This window comes from Grammomys surdaster, unplaced genomic scaffold, assembly GCF_004785775.1.
Source record: "Grammomys surdaster isolate TR1022 unplaced genomic scaffold, NIH_TR_1.0 126679, whole genome shotgun sequence".
In the NCBI taxonomy this organism is placed as follows: domain Eukaryota; kingdom Metazoa; phylum Chordata; class Mammalia; order Rodentia; family Muridae; genus Grammomys; species Grammomys surdaster.
The window spans coordinates 3,651,202-3,674,073 of NW_021621467.1; the positions used below are offsets into that span (position 1 = coordinate 3,651,202).

The following is a 22,872-nucleotide window of genomic DNA, read 5'->3' on the forward strand; positions in this document are numbered from 1 at the left end:
TTGTTAAGAGCTGGAGGACTATCATGTCTTCTATAAGCTGCTCTTCTAGACATAACAGGAAGCATCACCCATGAAGTCTCAACAATACGGTTGCAAAACAAGACCTGCATGTACACACCAGAACCAATTAATATGTCTGTGTAGCAGGGGTTATTTTACAAGGTCTCACCCCTAGAAGTGATACAAGCAACCAATTGCTGTTGGAAAAGAAAAAAATCTGCTTTCTCCAAAAATGATTCCCTGATATGCTATCCAATCACACAGTCAGCCACCAACACATGTAACAGCAACATTAAATGAACTCAGTATAGTATGTGTGTGTGTGTGTGTGTGTGTGTGTGTATGCACACATGAGAGTGCATAACCATAATAATTAAGAAAAAATGTGTTGAAAGGGAATGGAGGAGTTGGAGTGGTTAAAGTAGAGTGGAAATTATATAAAGACTGTACTCATGTATTAAATTCTCAAAACAATTTAAATTAAAAAAAGAACAATAAAAAGAAAGCATAATGTTAGGAATGAAATCTAAAAGCAGATCAAATAAATAAGGGTCTAATGATTAGCAGAACTCTAGAGCAATCAATAAGACTATTGAGTCTAAGGTTAAAACCTTTTTACAATCTTAGGTAATGATAATTCAAAACTGACAAAGTTTGTATCTTGTAATAATAAAAATAACTTGATCACTGTAATTTACAAAAACTTGGTATGTCACATAGCTTTGCCTTGTGAACATGACAAGTGACACTCTTTTCTTATTACTGTTTAGGCCTATGCACTCAAGAAACTCTGCAGTAAATATGCATGCCCTCTAGAATCCGATAAGGCAGACGGGTAACCCCGTACCAGACTTGCATGTCATCACAGAGATTTTCCACATAAGATCTTCATACTAACACAACTTCAACGGAAGGCAGTTCCAGTTGAGATGTTACTTTTATCCACTCAAAAGGCCAACTATTACAGGATCGTTTGAGTATACGAAAGTTAAGTACCATTTTACTTTGTATAGCTGTACAAACATGTAAAACCATAAGGCAATTGTAAACATTGAAGGGAAGGGTTTTGGTATAAAGTTTCTAGGCTTCCACACACCTGTAGACCTTCTGAAACCATACTTTATGTTGATTAACATCTTTCTAATAACAAAACCTGGGAAGCAAAGGGAAGAGAGAGAGAGAGAGAGAAGATGATGTCTAGGTCTGCAGTGTGTGCCACAGTATGTGCAGCAGGGTGGAACATGCCCCATGGAGAAACAGGACAAAGTAGAGTGCTTAGGAAAGTGCAGGTCCGGTAACCAGGATTGTGACAGTCTCAGCTGAGACAAATGAGCTAATGTGACCTGGACATAGGGTGGTGGGAAAAGCAAACCTCCAAGAGTTTCACGTGGAAGTGTTCACGTGGGCAACAATGCTGTTGAGACAGGGTGCTGGGGTCCTAGGATGCATTGTGTGCCTGTGTTTTGTGCAAATGACAATATAATTCTCCTCCCAGATGCAGTTATAGGGAAAGAAATCCATTTTGCAACTGAGAAAGAAGCTATTTGCTCCATATGCATTATTTGTTGTCCCAGTGATATATAGCTAATAAATGTGGTTATAAATATTTAAGCTATTAATGGCTGCGTTACACATTATAAATAGCTCCATGAGCTCACCAGGCATTGTAAGTGATACACTCAGCTTCCCCAAGGAATGGTGGATAAAGTCACCACTACATAATGTGCATTCACCAGTGACAGATGAGTACTATGTCAGAAACAGATACTACACTGGGTTTATTTTAGTCAGTAAAATTGGTAGCAAAGAGGATATTATATAAACTGACCTCATCTAGCTGATGGCACACAATGACTAAGGAAAAGTTTATCTCTTGTAGAATTAATTTTACCCCATATACCAAGTGTGATTTTTAAAAAGCCTGAGATGAATGTGAAGAATTCGTCAATGGCATTAGGTATTTAAGAGCCCAGTATGCAGCATTTTGAGTATTTCTGCTACCCATTTTCTTCTTTTATCTAGCTTTATGTTTCCCTGCTCATACATCTAATTAAGCTCTAAGGTAAAGGTGATGAATCATCTCAGCAGGATGCTAGAGGCACAGAAGTAAAGGCAGGTCAGTTTCAGAAATGGCCATGTTGGATTGCTTAATTAATTTCCATGACTTGTGTTATACATCGCTATTAATCTAGCTAATCTATCTAAGGATCACTTTTCTGTTTTTTTTTTTTTTAATAGAAAAACAGGCTAGAGAGATATCTCAGCAGTTCAGGGCACTGGCTGCTCATCCAGAGCACCCAAATCCAAATCTCATCATCAGAATGATGGCTCACAACCATCCCTAACTTCAGTCCTAGGAGATTTGATGCTCTCTTCTGGGTTCAAGTGGTCCCAGTCATGCATATGGTATAGAGGCATACATGCAGGCAAAAGACTCATACACATAAAATACTTTTTAAAAGTTAACATATAAAAACAAGCTCAAAGTTGTTGTGAACTTAAATGCATACACATAGATAGTTGTGCCTTGAGTTCATCATAGTTCATTAAGAGGTACTAAGGTAATATTGTGACCGAACTGCAGAAAGGTGATGATTTTCATCTTATTTTTTTCCATTGTAATATCTGTATTGATTATTTGGGAATTTAATAATGCACCCCAATCACACTCACTTCCCAGTCCCAGAAAGATACATGTGAGAAGCACGGAATAATTTCACTGTCCATCCTTCACTCATTGAAGCTTTAAGCTGCATATCCACTGGATACATAGAGGCATCTCTGCAATTGTTATGGCAACCTTGAAATGCAGCATCATTTCTCCAGTTTTTAAGAAACTAAAACTAAAGCTCAGGGATGATGTGCTCAAAGTCACACAAATATTAAATGGCAAAGCCAGAAGCTGGCTCCAGCCCAGTTCCATTAGATTCCAGAACCTGCAAGAATTCCAAACCTACAAAGACAGCAGAGAGATGCAGAAGACAAGAAGACCTGATGAACAGTCTCCTCACCCATCCACTCACCCCCTCTCTATGCCCCCTAAATTCACTCACTCTCTCAAGGCGAGTTACGGGAATGTGTTGAAACTCAGTGTTCTGTCTCTAAGATTACCCTAGATGATCTTCAGAAACCCAGAGAAAGAATTTCCCAGAATGAATGAGGATTCTGGGATCTGTATATTTTCGAAAATGTGGTTTGTTTTTGCAAAGTCAGCTACCTAATTGAATCCTTTGCTGATTATCCTCAGGCAAGGACTGATGTTAACACAGAGAAAGAATGTCCTTAGGTCTACAGAGGCAAGGGAAAGTGTCTCTGCTACCAGTGCTCTGGATTTTCTCTATGTTTGTTCATTATGCATCTCAGATTTTCCAGCAAAAATAAAGAAATCACATGCCGTAACAAAGAATGTGTGTATTTTTATGAAGTTGGAGGATAGGTTTCAGGCATATTCAAGAATGATTTAACTATTATTAGTGATGATAAATCCCATACCCAGTTAGCATTTGTTGAATTCTATATTAAATATGGACAAATAGAATTGATTTAATCCCCCAATCCTACACAAAGAATGAGCATCAACTGGTATTAAAATAAAAGAGTTGATATTTCTTACTGTCCTCATTATTCTGTGCCTCTGGGATCAGACTTGGTATATCTGGACTGCCAAGCCTCTTGTATGATCACTCGTAGACTACTCCTATCCTATGTAAATTCTTTAATATATTGTCCAAACACCATATAACCGAAAGCTTTCCACATAAGAATATATAGAAAAAGTTAATTATAGTTTCTGCCTTCATATATACTTTGAAAGAGAATGACAGTAATTTGGGGAATTAAATGCCATGTTTAGAATTGAGGACAGCCAAGGAGACTCCACCATATACAGTTATATGACTGAGTTAATGTATAAATCTGAGGTAGAATGTTGAAATGGGATTTTGTTTTCTTGTCTTTAAGAATAAAATTTATAATGGATGAAAACTAAGAGTTGATAAATTATGATACCTTTCTGACCCCTACTGCATCTTACAGCATAAAATTTTCACTTATGTTGTGTTATATTCTAACTTTCTCATTAAATAAATTAGTCGACTTCAACTGAAGTGGAAGGAGATGCTACATTATAAAGCGTTGTGTTGATTGATTGTGATGTCCAACTGGGCTTAACACTTATTTTGCACTTTATGTCCTCAAAGCACTTCACAAACATTAGCTAATTAATCATCATGTCACGGTGATGTCAGAAGGGTGGTTGAATTCCCATTTCTGAGATGAAGAAATTAAACAAAGTGGCTTATGACAATGAAAGGCATTCAAAAGTTTAAGTCTGAAGACCTTGGGAAAGTTCTCCCTCAGTGGCTGTAACATGGAGTTAATTGTGTATACAGAAGACCAGGGAAGCAACAGATTCCATGGCTCATCATAGTTTTTATTCTAGGAACTTTTGATTTGCCAATCACATTTAATTATAAAAATCAAGAGTTTTTATATATAAGAATTGAGTTGACCCAAATATTTATATAAAGAACCAACCTACATAATTCATTAGACAGAAATGATTTCTTCGTTGTAACTGCCTTCGTCATAGTGAAGTAACTAACCATTGTCAGGAAAGAGGTGTTCTGGACCCTAGACAGTCTCATTTGCCTGCCTTTTCAAAAGTTGCTTATTAATATTCAAATGTTAGAAAATACCACAACTATACAACATATAACACATAATATATAAGGCATGATGCATGATATATTCTTGGCAATGTTAAGTCTCCAACTTTTGTTTGTCTTTTTCAAATTACATCAGGTTATTTATTGAAGAAACAAGAAACATGTTCTATAGCTGAGTTAGATCCCAGAATCCATAAAATAAAACAGAAAGAACTCCGTAAATTTTCTTACTTCCATATGTGTGCCAATGATATTCTTGCACACACACATACACACACTATAAATAAATAAATAAATTTTTTATAATTTTTTTTCAAATTGTAATTCATTCACACAGGGGTTATAAACACAGAAAGGCAGGACATGGGGAAGGGGATGACACTTGAGTGTGGGTGTTCAGGGGAAATACAGATATCTTTCAGTACAGGGTATCGGCTGAGTGAAGGTTCAGGGGACAGGTCACTATGACTCTGCCTATGACTCACTTGTCCTTTTCTAAGTTGGTATTGTCTGCCAAGACTACCTATTTACAAGGTCTATAACTACTCAGGCTGGTAAATTTCCACAAAAGCTGCCTGTTTACAATAGCGTATAGCCATCTGTTTCAATGTTTTTCCACTGAGACCCAAGGCTTGGTGGTAGTATACATGTATGACAGGCCTATTGCTGATTTTAGGCCTATGGTTGATTTTAGGCCTTCAGTGTGTAATCAGGGATGCCCCTGACATCTCCTCTTTTCTCTATGAATAGAAGGCCTGTGGTGATTCTAATCATGCAAAGATGGGGATAGAGGCTTGACCTCCAGTAATTGAAGGAGACCTTGTAATGGCTCTGGTCCCCCTGTCATTGTCCAGTGAGGCATGAGGGCCATACCCATCCTGATGTCTTTTTCCTGGAGAGGAGATACTTTTGACATCAACCCCTATGCAGTCAGGCTTGTCCCTCAGGGAACCCAGAGAGATGTTTTTTAACTTTTATTTATATTCCCTTGCAGTGCTTAACCTTGCAGCCTAAGCAAGAATTCAGATCGCCAGTCAGAGGGGGTCCTGGGTGGCCCCTCTCTGCTTGGACTAGGGGCGGAAGTCCCCTCTTTTAGGTTGGGTGGAGATGGGTTTTGGGAACACCCTGTATAAAGTAACAACCACATCTTGAGTCTCGTGGTCCTCCATAGCTAACTTATGATAATATATCTGACTAGGTTTTGCTACCAACTTATTTATCTGTTGTCTCACAGAGTTAGTCAGCCTATTTGAGGCCACAGAAATAAGCAAAAATAACCCAAATAATGGTCCCAAGATGGGAGGAAATAGGGTTGATAAGCATGGAGAGGTTGAAAACCAATTCTTGTACCGGCATTCATCTTTCTCTTTCTTTCTCTGTCTTTTCTCAGGGCCTTCTCTGACCTATTTCATGCTCTCTTTAACCCTCTCTGTCTTATCTATGTAAAGGCAACATTCTTCTTTAAGGGCTGTACACACCCTTTTCTGTTGTAATAGAGTAAATCTAGTCCAATAAGGATCTTTGCGATTTTTGGAGGTCTCTTCAGACAGCGAAACGAGGGATTTCTTCAGATTAGTGATGTCAATCTCTAGCTGTTTGATATTCTTGTCAATGGCCCTTCAAAGGTCTGAGTAGTATAAGTTCAGAGGCCAGCATCTGGATTAGAACTTCTAACAGCAGACATCATGGGTGATTCATTTTTACCTGAGATGCTGCCCGAGTTAAAGCTCCTGGGAGGCCCTCTTCCTCTGGGTTTTCTGAGGTTGGGTACCAATAAAATTTAAAATTAAACGTACATTAAATACACACATAGATGTAGAGATTGAAGTTTCTGCAGTACAAATAATTCCATGAATAAATATGGTATAGCCATCAGAATTTCATATGAATATTTAAATGTCATCAATACCATAATTTCTCTATACAGATAAGATATATTTTGTAAGGTCTATTTTCAGAATTATTGTTTTGATACTTTAAAATGGAATTGGTTTTTAGTGGGATTGCTTCAAGTATCTCATCATTTAATTTGATATTGGCTGTTGGTTTGCTGTATATTGCTTTTATTATGTTTAGGTATGGGACTTGAATTGCTGTTCTCTCCAATTCTTTAACATGAACAGGTGTTGTATTTTGTCAAAGACTTTTTCAGCATCTAAGGAAATGATCATGTGATATTTTTCTTTGAGTTTGTTTATATAGGGAATTACGTTGATGAGTTTACATATATTGAACTGTCTTTGCAGACCTGGGATGAAATCTACTTGATCGTGGTGAATGATCATTTTGATGTGTTCTTGGATTTTGTTTGTGAGAATTTTATTGATGCCCCTCCATACCACATGAGCACATGTTCCACTATGTGCATAGTGCCCATTTTTTGTAATAGCCAGAAGCTGGAAACAACATAGATGTCCCACAACAGAAGAATGCATACAGAGAATTTCACTTACACAATGGAATACTAACACTATTAAAAATGAGGACATCCTGAATTTTGCAGGCAAATGGATGGAACTAGAAAATATCATTCTGAGTGAGGTAACTCAGACCTAAAAGGAAATGCATGGTATATACTCACAAATAAATGGCTTACCCAAAAATTAAAAAAAAATGCATAGAAAACAGTCCACAGAATTCAAGACAGCTAACAGGCAGAATGGCCCAAGTAAGGATGCTTCACTCCCGCTTGGGAGAGAGAAGAAAGCAATCACAGGAGGCAGAGGGAGGAAGGGACCTGGGTGGGTGTCTATTCCTGCACAAAATATCATGAACATGAACAAGTTGGGGAGGAAAGGGTTTATTCAGCTTACACTTCCACATTGCTGTTCATCACCAAAGGAAGTCAGGACTGGAACTCATCCAGGGTTGGAACCTAGAGGCATGAGCTGATGAAAAGACCATGAAGAAATGCTGCTTACTGGATTCCTTCTCCCTACCTTGCTCAGCTTACATTTTTTAGAAGCCAGGACTACCATCCCAGGGATAGCACCATCCACAATGGGTCCTTACACCCTTGATCTCTAATTTAGAAAATGCCTTATAGTTAGATCTCATGGAGGCATGAGCCTCAAGGGAGGCTCCTTTCTCTGTGATGACACCAGATTGGGTCAAGTTGACACACAAAACCAGCTAGTACAACTGACTCTTTCTCAACTTAACACACAAGCACATCACTATTAAGCTTCAGTCCTTACTTTCTTTTCTTTTTATTGGATATTTTATTTACATTTCAGATGTTATCTCCTTTCCCCATTTCCCGACCCACCCAGAAACCTCCTATCTCATCCCTTCTCCTCCTGCTTCTATGAGGATATACCCCCACCCACCCACTCCCACCTCCCTGCCCCCAAATTCCCCCACGTTGGGGCATCCAGCCTTCAGAGGACCAAGGATTTCCTCACCCACCTATGCCCGACATGGCCATCCTCCCTTACATATACAGCTGGAGCCATGGGTCCCTCCCTATGTGCATCCAGACTGGTGGTTTAGACCCTGACAGCTCTGGTTGGTTGATATTGCTGTTCTCCCCATCAGTCCCTACTTTCTTATTCATCCCCAAGTTCTAAATAACTTTAAAAGTTCCACAGTCTTTACAAATTCTTACATATTAAAATTTCAATCCCTTTAAAATATCCAATCTCTTTTGAAATTCAAAGTCTCTGAACTGTGGGCTCCACTAAAATACTTTCTTACTTCAAGAGGGAAAAATATCAGGGCACAGTCACAATCTCAACAAACTCAAACTCTAACCATCCAATATCAGGGATCCACTTGTTATCTTCTGGGCTCCTCCAAGAGCTTGAGTCATTTTTCCAGCTCTGCCCTTAATAGCATACAGCTTGTCTTCTAGCTCCAGATGCCTGTACTCCATTGCTATTGTTGTTCTTAGTGATCATCTCATGGTACTGGCATCTCCAAAACACAGCTGTCTTCTGCTGCAACTGGACTGCACTTTCACAAATAGCCTCTCATAGGCTCTTTTCATAGTGCTAAGCCTCAAATTCTCTACACAACCCCTTCAGTTCTGGGCTTTCAACTGCCACTGAGGCTGCACCTTCACTAATGGCCTCTCCTGGTCTCTCACAGTGCCAAGCATCAGCTGCTACTCCTTCATGTTTCCAAACCACTACCACCTGGGTGACTCTTATACATTACCAAGTCTGGCTGCCTACACAAGGCACTGCTGTGGCTGACTCTGGAATACAACTTCTCTGTGCTCTCAGGAAACACTTCTGAGAAGATTTCACCTTAGTCATGCTGGTCTCTTCTTAATCACTGCTAATTTTTTAGCTCTAGCTAACCAGCATCAATCATCCCAGTAATGCAAAGGTTTTGCTTTAGTAGATTTGGTATCTTGCTAATCACTGCGGATTCCTCAGCCCAGCTAACCAAAACTACAGAATCTTCATAATCAAAACAGCAAGGGTGCTGATAAGAGACTTTAATCTTCCCTCTGAAATTTCACAAGCCAGGCCTCCATCATTTGCACTGTTCTCAATTTATCTTCCAAGCTCCTACAGAACACCCCACAGAACTCTTAACACCCAATGGTTCTTTTAACCCAAAGTTCCAAAATCCTACCACAATTCTCACAAAACATGGTCAGTCTGTCACAGGAATATGCCACTATGCTGGTACCAATTTGTCTTAGTCAGAGTTTCTATTTCTACACAAAACATCATGACCAAGAAGAAAGTTGAGGAGGAAAGGGTTTATTCAGCTTACACTTCCACATTTCTGTTCATCACCAAAGGAAGTCAGGACAGGAATTCACACAGCGCAGAAACCTGGAAGCAGGAGTGGATGCAGAAGCCATGGAGAAATGCTGCTTACTGGCTTACTTCCGCTGGCTTGTTCAGCTTGCTTCTTATAGAAGCCAGGACTACCAGCCCAGGGATGGCATCACTCACAATGCACCCACACACACATCCTTGGTTATTAATTTAGAAAATGCCTTACAGCTAGATCTCATGGAGGCATTTCCTCAAGGGAGTCTCCTTTCTCTGTGATAACTCCAGCTTATGTAAAGTTGACACACAAAACCAGCCAGTATAGTGGGAGAGGGGAGAGAGAGGAGAAAAGCAGAACATAATCAGGTATGGGGATGGGAGGACAGAAGAGAGGCCCTGATGGCCAGCACAATGAATGGAAATATGCAACCTTGGAGGTAGGAGGTGGAGGGACCCTCTAGAAAGTACAAATGACCTGGGAGGTGAGAGACTCTAAGGACTCAAAGGGAGAGACCTTAGATAAAATGACCAACAACAGGGAAAGGGAACCTGTAGAGTCTACCTCTAGTAGAAGATAGGATATCAAGAGGAGGGATGGGTTTGTCATCTCACAGCCAAAATGTCTGATCCAGAATTTTTCCTGTCTAAAAGAACTTCAGGGACAAAGATGGAGAAGAGACTGAGGGAAATGAGGTTCAAAGACCAGCCGAACTTGGATCTATCTCAAGAGGAGGCTCCATGGCCTGACACTATTTTTGATGCTATGCTTACAGACAGGAACCTAGCATGGCTGTCCTTTGAGAGGCCCAACAAGGAGCTGGCTGAGACAGACACAGATACTCACAGCCAACCAATGGACTGAAGTTGGGGATTCCTGTGGTTGAGTTAGGGAAAGGCTGGAAGAAGCTAAGGAAGTGAGCAACTGCATAGGAAGACCAGCAGTCACATCTAATCTGGATCCCTGAGATTTCCCAGATGATAAGCCAGCAATCAGGCAGCATACAGGAGCTGATCTAAGGCACCCAACATGTACAGCAAAGGATTGCCTGGTCTGGACTCAGTGGAGAATATGTGACCAACGCTCAAGAGACCTGAGGCCCCCAGGGGATGAGGAATGAGGAGGTTGTGGAGGGATATCCTCTTGGAGACAAGGGGGAGGAGGAATGGGATGAGGAACTAAGCTATTCTAACCTGTAAATTGTGTGCTTTCAAGAGCAGTACAGGTCGGCAGGAGAGATAGGTAATTGCTGCCCAGTGGTGACCTAGCCACAATGTACAGCCTCACCTGGAGGTATAGATGCTCAGCTGCTTCTTTGATTCCATGAATGGGACACTGTTAGGAACAGATTTGTCTCAACAAGTGAATAAATAACATTAAATGTCACATTCTTCAGATTTCTGACTTTTTTAAAAAACCAACTATCTATGTAAAGTAATCTAGACTGACTCCATTAACTAATCTCAGCTATTTCTAATTAAATATCTTGAAAATACCCTAACAATAAACTCAGAGCCATGAATTTGCTATTTGGCCTTAACTCACAAGCTTAAACATCTCAGATCAATTTATATTGGTATTTATAGAAAGATTGGGTCCAAGCCTTGTACTTATAAAATTTTGTATCAATAGAAGAAATTTATACCAATGAAACCTTGATTCTGTATCAAAATAAATTCTGTACTAAAATAAGAAATTATGACTTCAACTTATTAACAATTATAAAGATTTCTATCAAATAAGATTATGGCTATACAATCAATTCTAACTATTTACTCCCTGTTCCAATTATGACCATTTCTAAATTCCCTAGAAAGACAATCTTAAAATAACCACCTCCAGCCCCAAAGCCCAGGAAACTAGGGTGACAACTCTCCATAACTTCTTGAAGCTTTTTCAAACACACAGTGTGATACCTTGAAAATGAGATCCAATTCTGAGCGTGAATCATTTGTATGCTGGATGTGTGTCTCATACTCAAACTCTACGTGTGATTTTCAACAATATTTCAAATTTTTTTCAGGAGAAAACTTTGTTTTACGATGTCTTCCACTTGAGGCAACATCCCAGCATTCACGTAGCTTCATATTTTAGAATATTTCATACTTTATCTATCTTGATATATCTATGTGTGTAGGGGCAAGGTGTAATGGTAGGAAAATGTTGAGAACTAAAATCTTGCAATTACTTTTTTCTAACCATTGAGTAGTCTAGCTTCTGGGCTTTGAGTGAACTATTAATTCTAGACAGTGACTGCTTAAACACTAGGAGAAAGCATAAACCTGTAGCATCACAGGGCATGCCCCTCAGTTCAGACACCAGGTGTTTCATTACTGTTATTTTGTAGAGTCATGGATCCTACTACTGGGTAATTGTTTTTGTATCCTAGTGAAATAAAGATCTCACTTAGATGCTCCATCCAAAGAGGATGATAAAAGACACAGTAAAAAACTACTAATGTATTATATGACTATAAAAATATTCTGGATTTGAACCTTATTATGAATTTGGAAGCTTCATACTAAGCATAAATTTATTGATGTTACAATTTTGCATATGTTCATAATACAGTCAGAAATAAAGACAAACAAGCCTTTGAACATATTCAAATTTAATTCAATTTCTTTAATATTTAAAGAAATACATATCTTTTTCTAGGGTCTACCAAGAAGTGTAGTCCTCACTCCTTGTAGTGGTTTGAACATGCTTGGCTCATGGGAACTGTCACTATTAGGAAGTGTAGCCTTGTTGGAATAAGTGTGGCCTTGTTAGAGGAAGTCTGTCATTGTATAACTGGGCTTGGAGGTTTCCTAATACTCAAGCTCCGCTCACTGTGCCTGAGGAACAGAGTCTCCTGATAGCTACCTTCCCATCAAGCTGTAGAACTCTTAGCTCCTCCAGCATCACATCTGCCTACATGCTGCTATGCTTCCCACCTTGTTGATAATGGACTGAACCTCTGAAATTGTAAGTCAGCCCCAATTAACTGTTTGCCTTTACAGAATTGTTTTGATCATGCCATCTCCTCACAGCAATGAAACCCTAACTAAAACACCTGACATCAAGGAAACCTCCCCCTACAACAGACAGAGACCATTACAGAAAAGCACAACCAATCCAAATGCAGAGTTGTGAAGCCCAGTTCCAAAAGATACATCCACAACTCAACTCCTAGACCTAAACTCATGTACCAGTCTTAAGGATCTCAGTGTACAAAAGATAAGAAAAATTGTAAGAACCAGAAGACTATGAAGTTTCCTAAGGGGATTGTGTCTCCCAGGAATGACAGAAACTACACCCATAAACTCTCATTACCAACATGACTGCCTAAGCCTGAAGCAACAAGAATAACAGCAATATTCAACTAACACAGACAAGAGAATTAAAGTTGAACTTTTTTCATAAAAATGTCAGCAGATTATATTTGCATCCATGAGAAACATTATCTTTCCAAAGAATTCAACTCTTCATTTCCATTTATATAGGAAATTGATTAATACTTAACTAATTGGTACTTGCAGATAGGGATTAACAGAATTCACTTCTCTTCACTGCTCAACCACTGTAATTTAGATCCTTACTTCGATTTAATGCTTTTATTATTTTCAAAGGTAATCATCTTCCTGTTGTTAGAAATAAAATATCAAAGTGCCATGCTAATTATAGGTTATTTGTGCCTCACAAATTAGCTAATTAACATCACTGAAAAGTAAAAGCACAGCGAATGAAGTCTGAACTCCTGAATAGGAGTCAAGCCTCCTGTGCTGTTAAGGGTTGAAAGATGTGTTGTCGTCTGTCATTAGGTCAGATACACTTCAGAGCTAATAACTAGGCAGAGTTCACAGTTCTTTAGTATGATAGCTTTTTCTGATACTTCAGTACAGTTGTAACTGGAAACTTGTTCCATCAGTGCCCCACTAGATAGGTAAAAGCTGTGAGGAGATGGGAAAGTTTATTTAAGTAAACTCATACAGGACGCTGGCATTCACCACTTGATGGAGGAAACCATAAATTCCAATCTTACTTGTGATTTTATATTTGCTCTGTAGTATATTTGAAAACTTAAGATGCTAACAACATTAATTTTTTTCTTTTTTTATCAGATATTTTTATTTACATTTCAGATGCTATTCCCTTACCCCACCCCACCCCCATCCAGGAACCCCCTATCCCATCCCACATCCTCTTGCTTCTATGAGGATGTACGACCACCCACCTCCTATCCCCACCTCCCCACCCTCGAATTCCCCCAAACACGGTGACCAAGCTTCATCTTCATGGGACCCAGGTTCTCATCTCCCACCTATCCCCGACAAGGCCATCCTCCGCTACAAAGACAGCTGGAGCCATGGATTCCTCCCTATGTGCTCCCAAGCTCGTGGTTTAGACCCTGGGAGCTCTGGTTGGTTGGTATTGTTGCTCTCCTCATGGGGCTGCAAACCCTTTCTGCTGCTAAAGCTCCTTCTAACTCCTCCATTGGGAACCTTTCGATCAGTTCAATGGTTAGCTGTGAGCATCCACCTCTGAATATGTCAGACTCCGGCAGACTTCTAAGGAGACAGCTATATCAGGCTCCTGTCAGCATGGACTTCCTGACATCCACATCAGCGTCTACCTTTGGTGACTGCACATGGGATGGCTACCCAGGTGGAATGGTCTCCAGATGGCCCTTCCTTCAGTTTCTGTCCCACACTTTGTCTCCACATTTGCTCCCTTGAGTATTTTGTTGCTCCTTCTAAGAAGGACCGAAGCACCCACACTTTGGTCTTCCTTCTTCATGAGCTTCATGTGGTCTCTGAGTTGAAATCTTGGGTATTGCCTTTGCTTGGTCCTTTGGGCTGGGGCAGACACAGAGTTGGTCTGCTCCTTTGGAGATACTGAATCCTGGGCCATCCTAGAGGAGCCACTGCACTCAGAGCAGCCAGTAAGAACTCTATTTCACTCCCTAAGCCCCAGAGTTACATCTGGGAGCCAGGGACATTCAGGACCCACCAGCTACCCAAACCCCGCCCCTCCAGAATTCCAGTTACCTTCCACCCCTGCCTGGTCCTTTGGGCTGAGGAAGACACAGAGTGGGTCTGCTCCTGTGGAGATACTGAATCCTGGGCCATCCTAGAGGAGCCACTGCACTCAGAGAAGCAGACACTGAGCTGGTTTGCACTTGGGAGACATCATATCCTGAGCCATCCTAGAGGAACCACTGCACCCAGAGCAGAAGGATTTCCAGATCCAAGAGGTGGCCTGAGTCCCAGGAGTTCTTCCACCCAGGAGATTAGGATCATAAGACCACAGAGACATCTGGACTCTGAGGAGCTCTGCAACAAGCAAGATAACTGGAAATACAGACACCAGTCTTACACAGTGAGGGCAGGTAACACTAGAGTTAACTAGATGGCGAAAGGAAAGCACAAGAACATAAGCAACAGAAACCAAAGTTTCTTGGCATCATCAGTACCCAGTTGTCCCAAGCCCTGGACACCCCATCACACCTGAAAAGTAGGATTCAGAATTAAAATCACTTCTCATGATGATGATAGAGGATTATAAGAAGGACATAAGTAACTCCCTTAAAGAAATACAGGACAGTACAAGTAAACAGGTAGAAGCCCTTAAAGAGGAATCACAGAAATCCCTTAAAGAAATACAGGAAAACACAAAGAAGGAATTAAAAACATTCAGGATCTGAAAATGGAAATAGAAACAATAAAGAAAGCTCAAAGGGAGACAACCATGGATATAGAAAACCTAAGAAAGAGATCAGGAGTCATAGACGGAAGCACCACCAACCGAATACAAGAGATAGAAGAGAGAATCTCAAATGCAGAAGATACTATGGAAAATATTGACATAGTTGTCAAAGAAGATGCAAAATGCAAAAAACTCCTAACTCAAAACATCCAGGAAATCCAGTACACAATGAGAAGACCAAACCTAAGGATAATAGGTATAGATGAGAATGAAGATTCCCAAATTAAAGGGCCAGTAAATATCTTCAACAAAATTATTGAGGAAAACTTCCCTAACCTAAAGAACAAGATGCCCATGAACATAAAAGAAGCCTACAGAACACCAAATAAACTAGACCAGAAAAGAAATACCTCCTGTCACATAATAATCAAAACATCAGATGCACAAAACAAAGAAAAAATACTAAAAGCAGTAAGGGAAAAAAGTCAAGTAACATATAAAGGTAGACCTATAAGAATTACACCAGACTTCTCACCAGAGACTATAAAAGCCAGAAGAGCCTGGACTGACATCATACAGACCCTAAGAGAACACAATTGCCAGCCCAGACTACTATACCCAGCAAAACTCCCAATCACTATAGATGGTGAAACCAAGATATTCCATGACAAAACCAAACTTGCACAATATCTTCCCACAAACCCACCACTTCAAAGGATAATTGATGGAAAATGCCAACACAAGGAGGGAAACTACAACCTAGAAAAAGCAAGGAAGTAGTCTTCCAACAACCCCAAAAGAAGATAACTATACAAACATAATTCTACCTCTAATAACAAAAACAACAGGAAGCCACAATCATTTTTCCTTAATATCTCTTAACATCAGTGGTCTCAATTCCCCAATAGAAAGACACAGACTATCAGACTGGATATACAAACAAGACCCAGAATTTTGCTGCATACAAGAAACGCACCTCAGTGACAAAAACAGACACTACCTCAGACTAAAAGGGTGGAAAACAATTTTCCAAGCCAATGGTCCCAAGAAACAAGCCGGAGTAGCCATTCTAATATCAAATAAAATCAACTTTCACCCAAAATTAATCAAAAAAGATAAGGAAGGACACTTCATACTCATCAAAGGAAAAATCTACCAAGGTGAACTCTCAATTCTGAACATCTATGCTCCAAATGCAAGGGCACCTAAATACATAAAAGAAACTTTACTAAAGCTCAAAACACACATTACACCTCACACAATAATAGTGGGGGATTGCAACACCCCACTCTCAGCAATAGACAGATCATGGAAACAGAAACTAAACCGAGACACTTTGACATTAACAGAAGTTATGAACCAAATGGACTTAACAGACATCTATAGAACATTTCATCCTAAAACAAAAGAATATACCTTTTTCTCAGCACCTCATGGTACCTTCTCCAAAATAGACCATATAATTGGTCACAAAACAGGCCTCTACAGATACAAAAAGATTGAGATAATCCCTTGCATCTTATCAGATCACCACGGAATAAGACTGGTCTTTAATAATGACAAAACCAATGGAAAACCCACGTGCACATGGAAACTGAACAACTCTCTACTCAATGATGACTTGGTCAAGGAAGAAATAAAGAAAGAAATAAAAGACTTTTTAGAATTCAATGAAAATGAGGACACATAATACCAAAACTTGTGGGACTCCATGAAGTCAGTGCTAAGAGGAAAACTCATAGCTCTAAGTGCCTACAAAAAGAAACTGGAGAGAGCACACACTAACAACTTGACTGCACAACTAAAAGCTCTAGAACAAAAAGAAGCAAATACACCAAGGAGGAGTAGAAGGCAGGAAATAATCAAACTCAGGGCTGAAATCAACCAAATAGAAACAGAAAGAACAATACAAAATATCAACAAAACCAGGAGCTGGTTCTTTGAGAAAATCAACAAGATAGATAAACCCTTAGCCAGATTAACTAGAGGGCACAGAGACAGTATCCAAATTAATAAAATCAGAACTGAAAAGGGAGACATAACAACAGAAACTGAAGAAATTCAAAAAATCATCAGATCCTACTACAAAGGCCTATACTCAACAAAACTGGAAAACCTGGATGAAATGGAAACCTTCCTAGACAGATACCAGGTACCAAAGTTAAATCAGGAGCAGATAAACCGTCTAAACAGTCCCATAACCCCTAAGGAAATAGCAGCAGTCATTAAAAGTCTCCCCACCAAAAAAAGCCCAGGACCAGATAGTTTTAGTGCTGAATTCTATCAGACCTTCAAGGAAGACCTAATACCAATTCTGTTCAAACTATTCCACAAAATAGAAACAGAAGGAACACTACCCAATTCGTTCTATGAAGCTACAATTACACTCATACCCAAACCCCACAAAGACCCGACAAAGAAAGAGAACTTCAGACCAATCTCCCTTATGAACATCGATGCAAAAATACTCAATAAAATTCTAGCAAACTGAATCCAAGAACACATCAAAATAATCATCCATCATGATCAAGTAGGTTTTATCCTAGGAATGCAGGGATGGTTCAATATTTGGAAATCCATCAATTTAATCCACTATATAAACAAACTCAAAGAAAAAAACCACATGATCATCTCACTAGATGCTGAGATAGCATTTGATAAAATTCAACATCCCTTCATGATAAAAGTCTTGGAAAGATCAGGAATTCAAGGCCCCTACCTAAACATAGTAAAAGCAATTTACAGCAAACCAGTAGCCAACATCAAACTAAATGGAAAGAAACTTGAAGTAATCCTACTAAGATCAGGGACTAGACAAGGCTGCCCACTCTCCCCCTACCTATTCAATATACTACTGGAAGTCCTAGCCAGAGCAATTAGAGAACAAAAAGAAATCAAAGGGATACAAATAGGAAAGGAAGAAGTCAAAATATCACTATTTGCAGATGATATGATAGTATACTTAAGTGACCCCAAAACTTCCACCAGAGAACTCCTAAAACTGATAAATAACTTCAGCAAAGTGGCTGGTTATAAAATCAACTCAAACAAATCAGTAGCCTTCCTCTACATGAAAGATAAACAGACTGAAAAAGAAGTTAGGGAAATGACACCCTTCACAATAGTTGCAAATAATATAAAATACCTTGGTGTGAATCTAACCAAGCAAGTGAAAAACCTGTATGACAAGAACTTCAAGTCCCTGAAGAAAGAAATCGAAGAAGATCTCAGAAGATGGAAAGATCCCCCATGCTCATGGATTGGCAGGATTAATATAATAAAAATGGCCATCTTGCCAAAAGCAATCTACGGATTCAATGCAATTCCCATTAAAATCCCAACTCAATTCTTCACAGAGTTAGAAAAGAAAATTCTCAAATTCATTTGGAATAACAAAAAACCCAGGATAGCGAAAACTATTCTCAACAATAAAAGAACTTCGGGAGGAATCACCATCCCTGACCTCAAGCTGTACTACAGAGCAATAGTGATAAAAACTACCTGGTATTGGTACAGAGACAGGCACGAAGATCAATGGAATAGAATTGAAGACCCAGAAATGAACCCACACTCCTATGGTCACTTGATCTTTGACAAAGGAGCTAAAACTGTCCAGTGGAAAAAGGACAGCATTTTCAACAAATGGTGCTGGTTCAACTGGAGGACAACATGTAGAAGAATGAAAATTGATCCATTCTTATCTCCTTGTACAAAGCTCAAGCCTAAGTGGATAAAGGACCTCCACATAAAACCAGATACACTGAAACTAATAGAAGAGAAGGTAGGGAAGAGCCTCGAATACTTGGGCACAGGGGAAAAGTTCCTGAAAAGAACACCAATGGCATATGCTCTAAGATCAAGAATTGACAAATGGGACTTCATAAAATTGCAAAGTTTCTGTAAGGCAAAGGACACTGTCAATAGGACAAAACGACAACCAACAAATTGGGAAAAGATCTTTACCAATTCTTCATCTGATAGAGTGCTAATATCCAATATATACAAAGAACTCAAAAAATTAGACTCCAGACAACCAAATAACCCTATTAAAAACTGGGGTATAGAGCTGAACAAAGAATTTTCAACGGAGGAAACTCGAGAGGCTGAGAAGCACCTAAAGAAATGTTCAGTATCCTTAGTCATCAGGGAAATGCAAATCAAAACAACCCTGAGATTCCATCTCACACCAGTCAGAATGGCTAAGATTAAAAACTCAGGTGATAGTAGATGCTGGCGAGAGTGTGGAGAAAGAGGAACACTCCTCCATTGTTGGTGGGACTGCAAGATGGTGCAACCACTTTGGAAATCAGTCTGGCGGTTCTTAGAAAATTGGACGTAACATTACCTGAGGATCCAGCTATACCACTCCTAGGCATATACCCAGAAGATGCTCAAACATATAACAAGGACATATGCTCAACTATGTTCATAGCAGCCTTATTTATAATAGCCAGGAGCTGGAAAGAACCCAGATGTCCTTCAACTGAGGAATGGATTCAAAAAAATGTGGTATATTTACACAATGGAGTATTACTCAGCTATTAAAAACAATGAATTCGAGATTTTCCTAGGTAAATGGATGGAACTAGAAATTATCATCCTGAGTGAGGAAAGCCAATCACAAAAGAACACACATGGTATTCACTCACTGATTATTAGACATTAGCCCAGAACCTTGAAATGCCCAAGATGCAACTCACAGGCCACATGAAGCTCATGAAAAAGGAAGACCAAGTGGGGGTGATTTGGTCCTTCTTAGAAGGAGCAACAAAATACTCAAGGGAGCAAATATGGAGACAAAGTGAGGGACAGAAACTGAAGGCGGGGCCATCTGAAGACCATTCCATTGGGTATTGCAAGCTTCTGAGCTAATATCCAATTATCAGTGAGTGAATACCATGTGTGCTCTTTTATGATGCTAACAACAATAATTTTTCAAGCTCAGTATATTTTTTATTAAGGAAAAAACAACTAGAAACTAGAAGCTTCTGAGACAGATAAACTCTACTCCCATACAAGCACAATGTATGTGTAGTCAGAGCAAAGAAGAATCGTGGTCACAGGTGTTTCCATCAGATCTTCCTGTCAAACTCAGCTTTTATCCCTCCTGTGAATCCTCCAAAGTCTGCCTTCCTTCTAGCCCATTTCCAATTCCTTCATGTTTGCTTCTAATACTTAGAAAGAAGTTCTACCCAGGATCTTCAGTGGTCATACCTGACAGGGATTCAGAAGCACTCGCAGGCAACCCACAGACAACACATGCTACTAAGATCCAGAGAAAGTAACATAAACCAAGCAACAGAAACCCACACAACAATGACAAATCAGAATTACAATAAAACCCAGACACTTAAGATGCCAGTATAAAACAGAATCAATAATAGACAGGACAATATGTTTTCACTAAAGCCCAGGAACCCTACTACAATAGGCCATGATAAATAAAATATAGTTGAAATACAAGACAAGAATTTCAAAATATCTATTATGAATATGATAAAGGGCTTTAAAGGAGATGTGAATGAATCCATTAGTTAAATCTATGAAATCACAGATAATCAGTGGAATAAATTGAAGAAAAGTTTTCAGAACCTGAAGGTAGAAATAGAATCAATAACAAAAATGCAAACTGAGGGAAAACTGAAAGTGAAAATTTTAGGACTTTGAACAGGAACCTTGAAGGGAAGCCTCACCAACAAAATACACAATATAGAAAAGAGGATTTCAGGCATTGAAGACAGTAGGCCAATAAAAAGTTAAATGCAATAAAATGCAGGCACAAAAGATGAAAGAAACCTTGCATGCTATGAAAAGGTGAAATCTGTTTTTTTTTCTTTCTCCTCCAGCTGAGCAAGATGCCCAAAGGAAAGAAGACCAAGGGGAAGAAGGTGGCCCTGGACCTCGCCATTTTGGAGGCCAAAACAATGGTCAATCCTTTGTTCGAGAAAAGGTCCAAGAACTTCACCATTGGGCAGGACATCCAGCACAAAAGAGATCGAATACGCTTCGTCAAATGGCCCTGATACATCAGGCTGCAGCGGCAAAGAGCCATCCTCTATTAATGGCTCAAAGTACCTCCTGCCATTAACCAGTTCACCCAGGACAGGAAAACAGCCACTCAGCTGCTTAAACTTGCCCACAAGTCCAGGCCAGAGACAAATCAATAGAAGAAGCAAAGGCTACTAGCCCATGCTGAGAAGAAAGCTGCTGGCAAAGGGGACGTCCCAACTAAGAGACCACCTGACCTCTGAGTAGGAATTAATACAGTCATCACCTTGGTGGAGAACAAGAAGACTCAACTGGTGGTGATTGCCCATGATGTAGACCCCATTGAGCTGGTGATTTTCCTGCCTGTCCTGTGACAAAAGATGGTGGTACCCTACTGCATCATCAAGGGAAAGGCCAAGCTGGGGCGCCTGGTCCACAGGAAGACATGCACCACTGTTTCCTTCACACAGGTTAACTCAGAAGACAAGGGTGCTCTGACTAAGCTGGTGGAAACTATTAGTGTGGGACTGCGTAAGGGTATACTGGGTCATGGTTGAGCAGGTGCCTAGAACCCCGAGATTCTGCATGGAATTCTGCTCGAGAACCGGCAGGAGTTCGGTCCCCCCCATCATCCAGGATCCTGAAAAGCAGTCACAGTCTCCATAGAGTCACATAGGCCAGGCTATAGGCCTCAGGCCCTAGGGATTTACATACTAATGAAGGCCAGAGAGCAGAGCAAATTAAACATGCCTCCCCCAGATCCTCTCCCAGATCCTCCCCCTTTCTCCCTCCCTATATAACTCGGGACTGCCCTGAGTTTTGGGGGGGTACACCTAGATTCATCTATTATCTGCCATGACAATAAACCTTTTTGGAACCAAGGACTTCCTCGTGTTACTGGGGCCTGCCGCCGCCAAGGCCCTCAGGCCGCTGGAACCATAGGATTCCCTCCCTAATGTGGGACCCGCCACGGCACCCTTCTTAAATTTTCCCCACATATTAGGACCAATTATAATGACAGATATGACGAGATCTGCCGCCACTAGGGAGGCAATGTCCTGGATCCTAAGTCTGTGGCTCGAATTGCCACACTGGAAAAGGCAAAGGCTAAAGAACTCACCACTAAACTGGACTAAAAAACGTACACTAAGTTTTCTGTACATAAATATAACTACAAAATTAAAATAAATTAATAAATAAATAAATGGAGAAATCTAAAAATAAAAGGTCAAAAGCACAAAAAAAAAATATTGTGAGTAAAATCACAGAAGAATATGACTCTAACCTAAAGAAAGAGATGCCTATCAAGATACAAGAAGCATACAGAGCACCAAATAGACTGAATCAAAAAAGACATTCCCCACGAGACATAATAATCAATATACTAAATATATAGAGTAAAGAAATACTACTAAAGGCTGAAAGGAGAAAAGACCATCTAATATATAACAGTGGACTCATAAAAACAACATGTGCTTTCAACGGAGACTCTAAAAGTCAAAAGGGCCTAGTTGGATGTTCTATAGACTCTAAGAGACCACTGATGCCAACCCAGACTACCATACACAGTAAAACTTTTTTTTTTGCCCAGCAAAACTTTCAATCACAATAGATGGAAAAAAATAAGATATTCCATGAAAAAAAAAATTAAGTAGTATCTGTCTGCAAATTCACCTCTCTAGAAGGCCATAGAATTAAAAAATGAACCTGACGAGATTAATCCGCACCCAAGAAAACACACAGAATCGGGAATCGTGACCAGCAAATGAAAAGAGGAATAAAAAAAACCCACACTACA

General features: G+C 39.8%; 1 pseudogene; it reads left to right on the forward strand.

The window, feature by feature from the left end:
• Positions 1-20,941: 20,941 nt before the first annotated feature.
• Positions 20,942-22,210, forward strand: LOC114615443 (annotated as a pseudogene).
• The last annotated feature ends 662 nt before the right edge of the window (positions 22,211-22,872 follow it).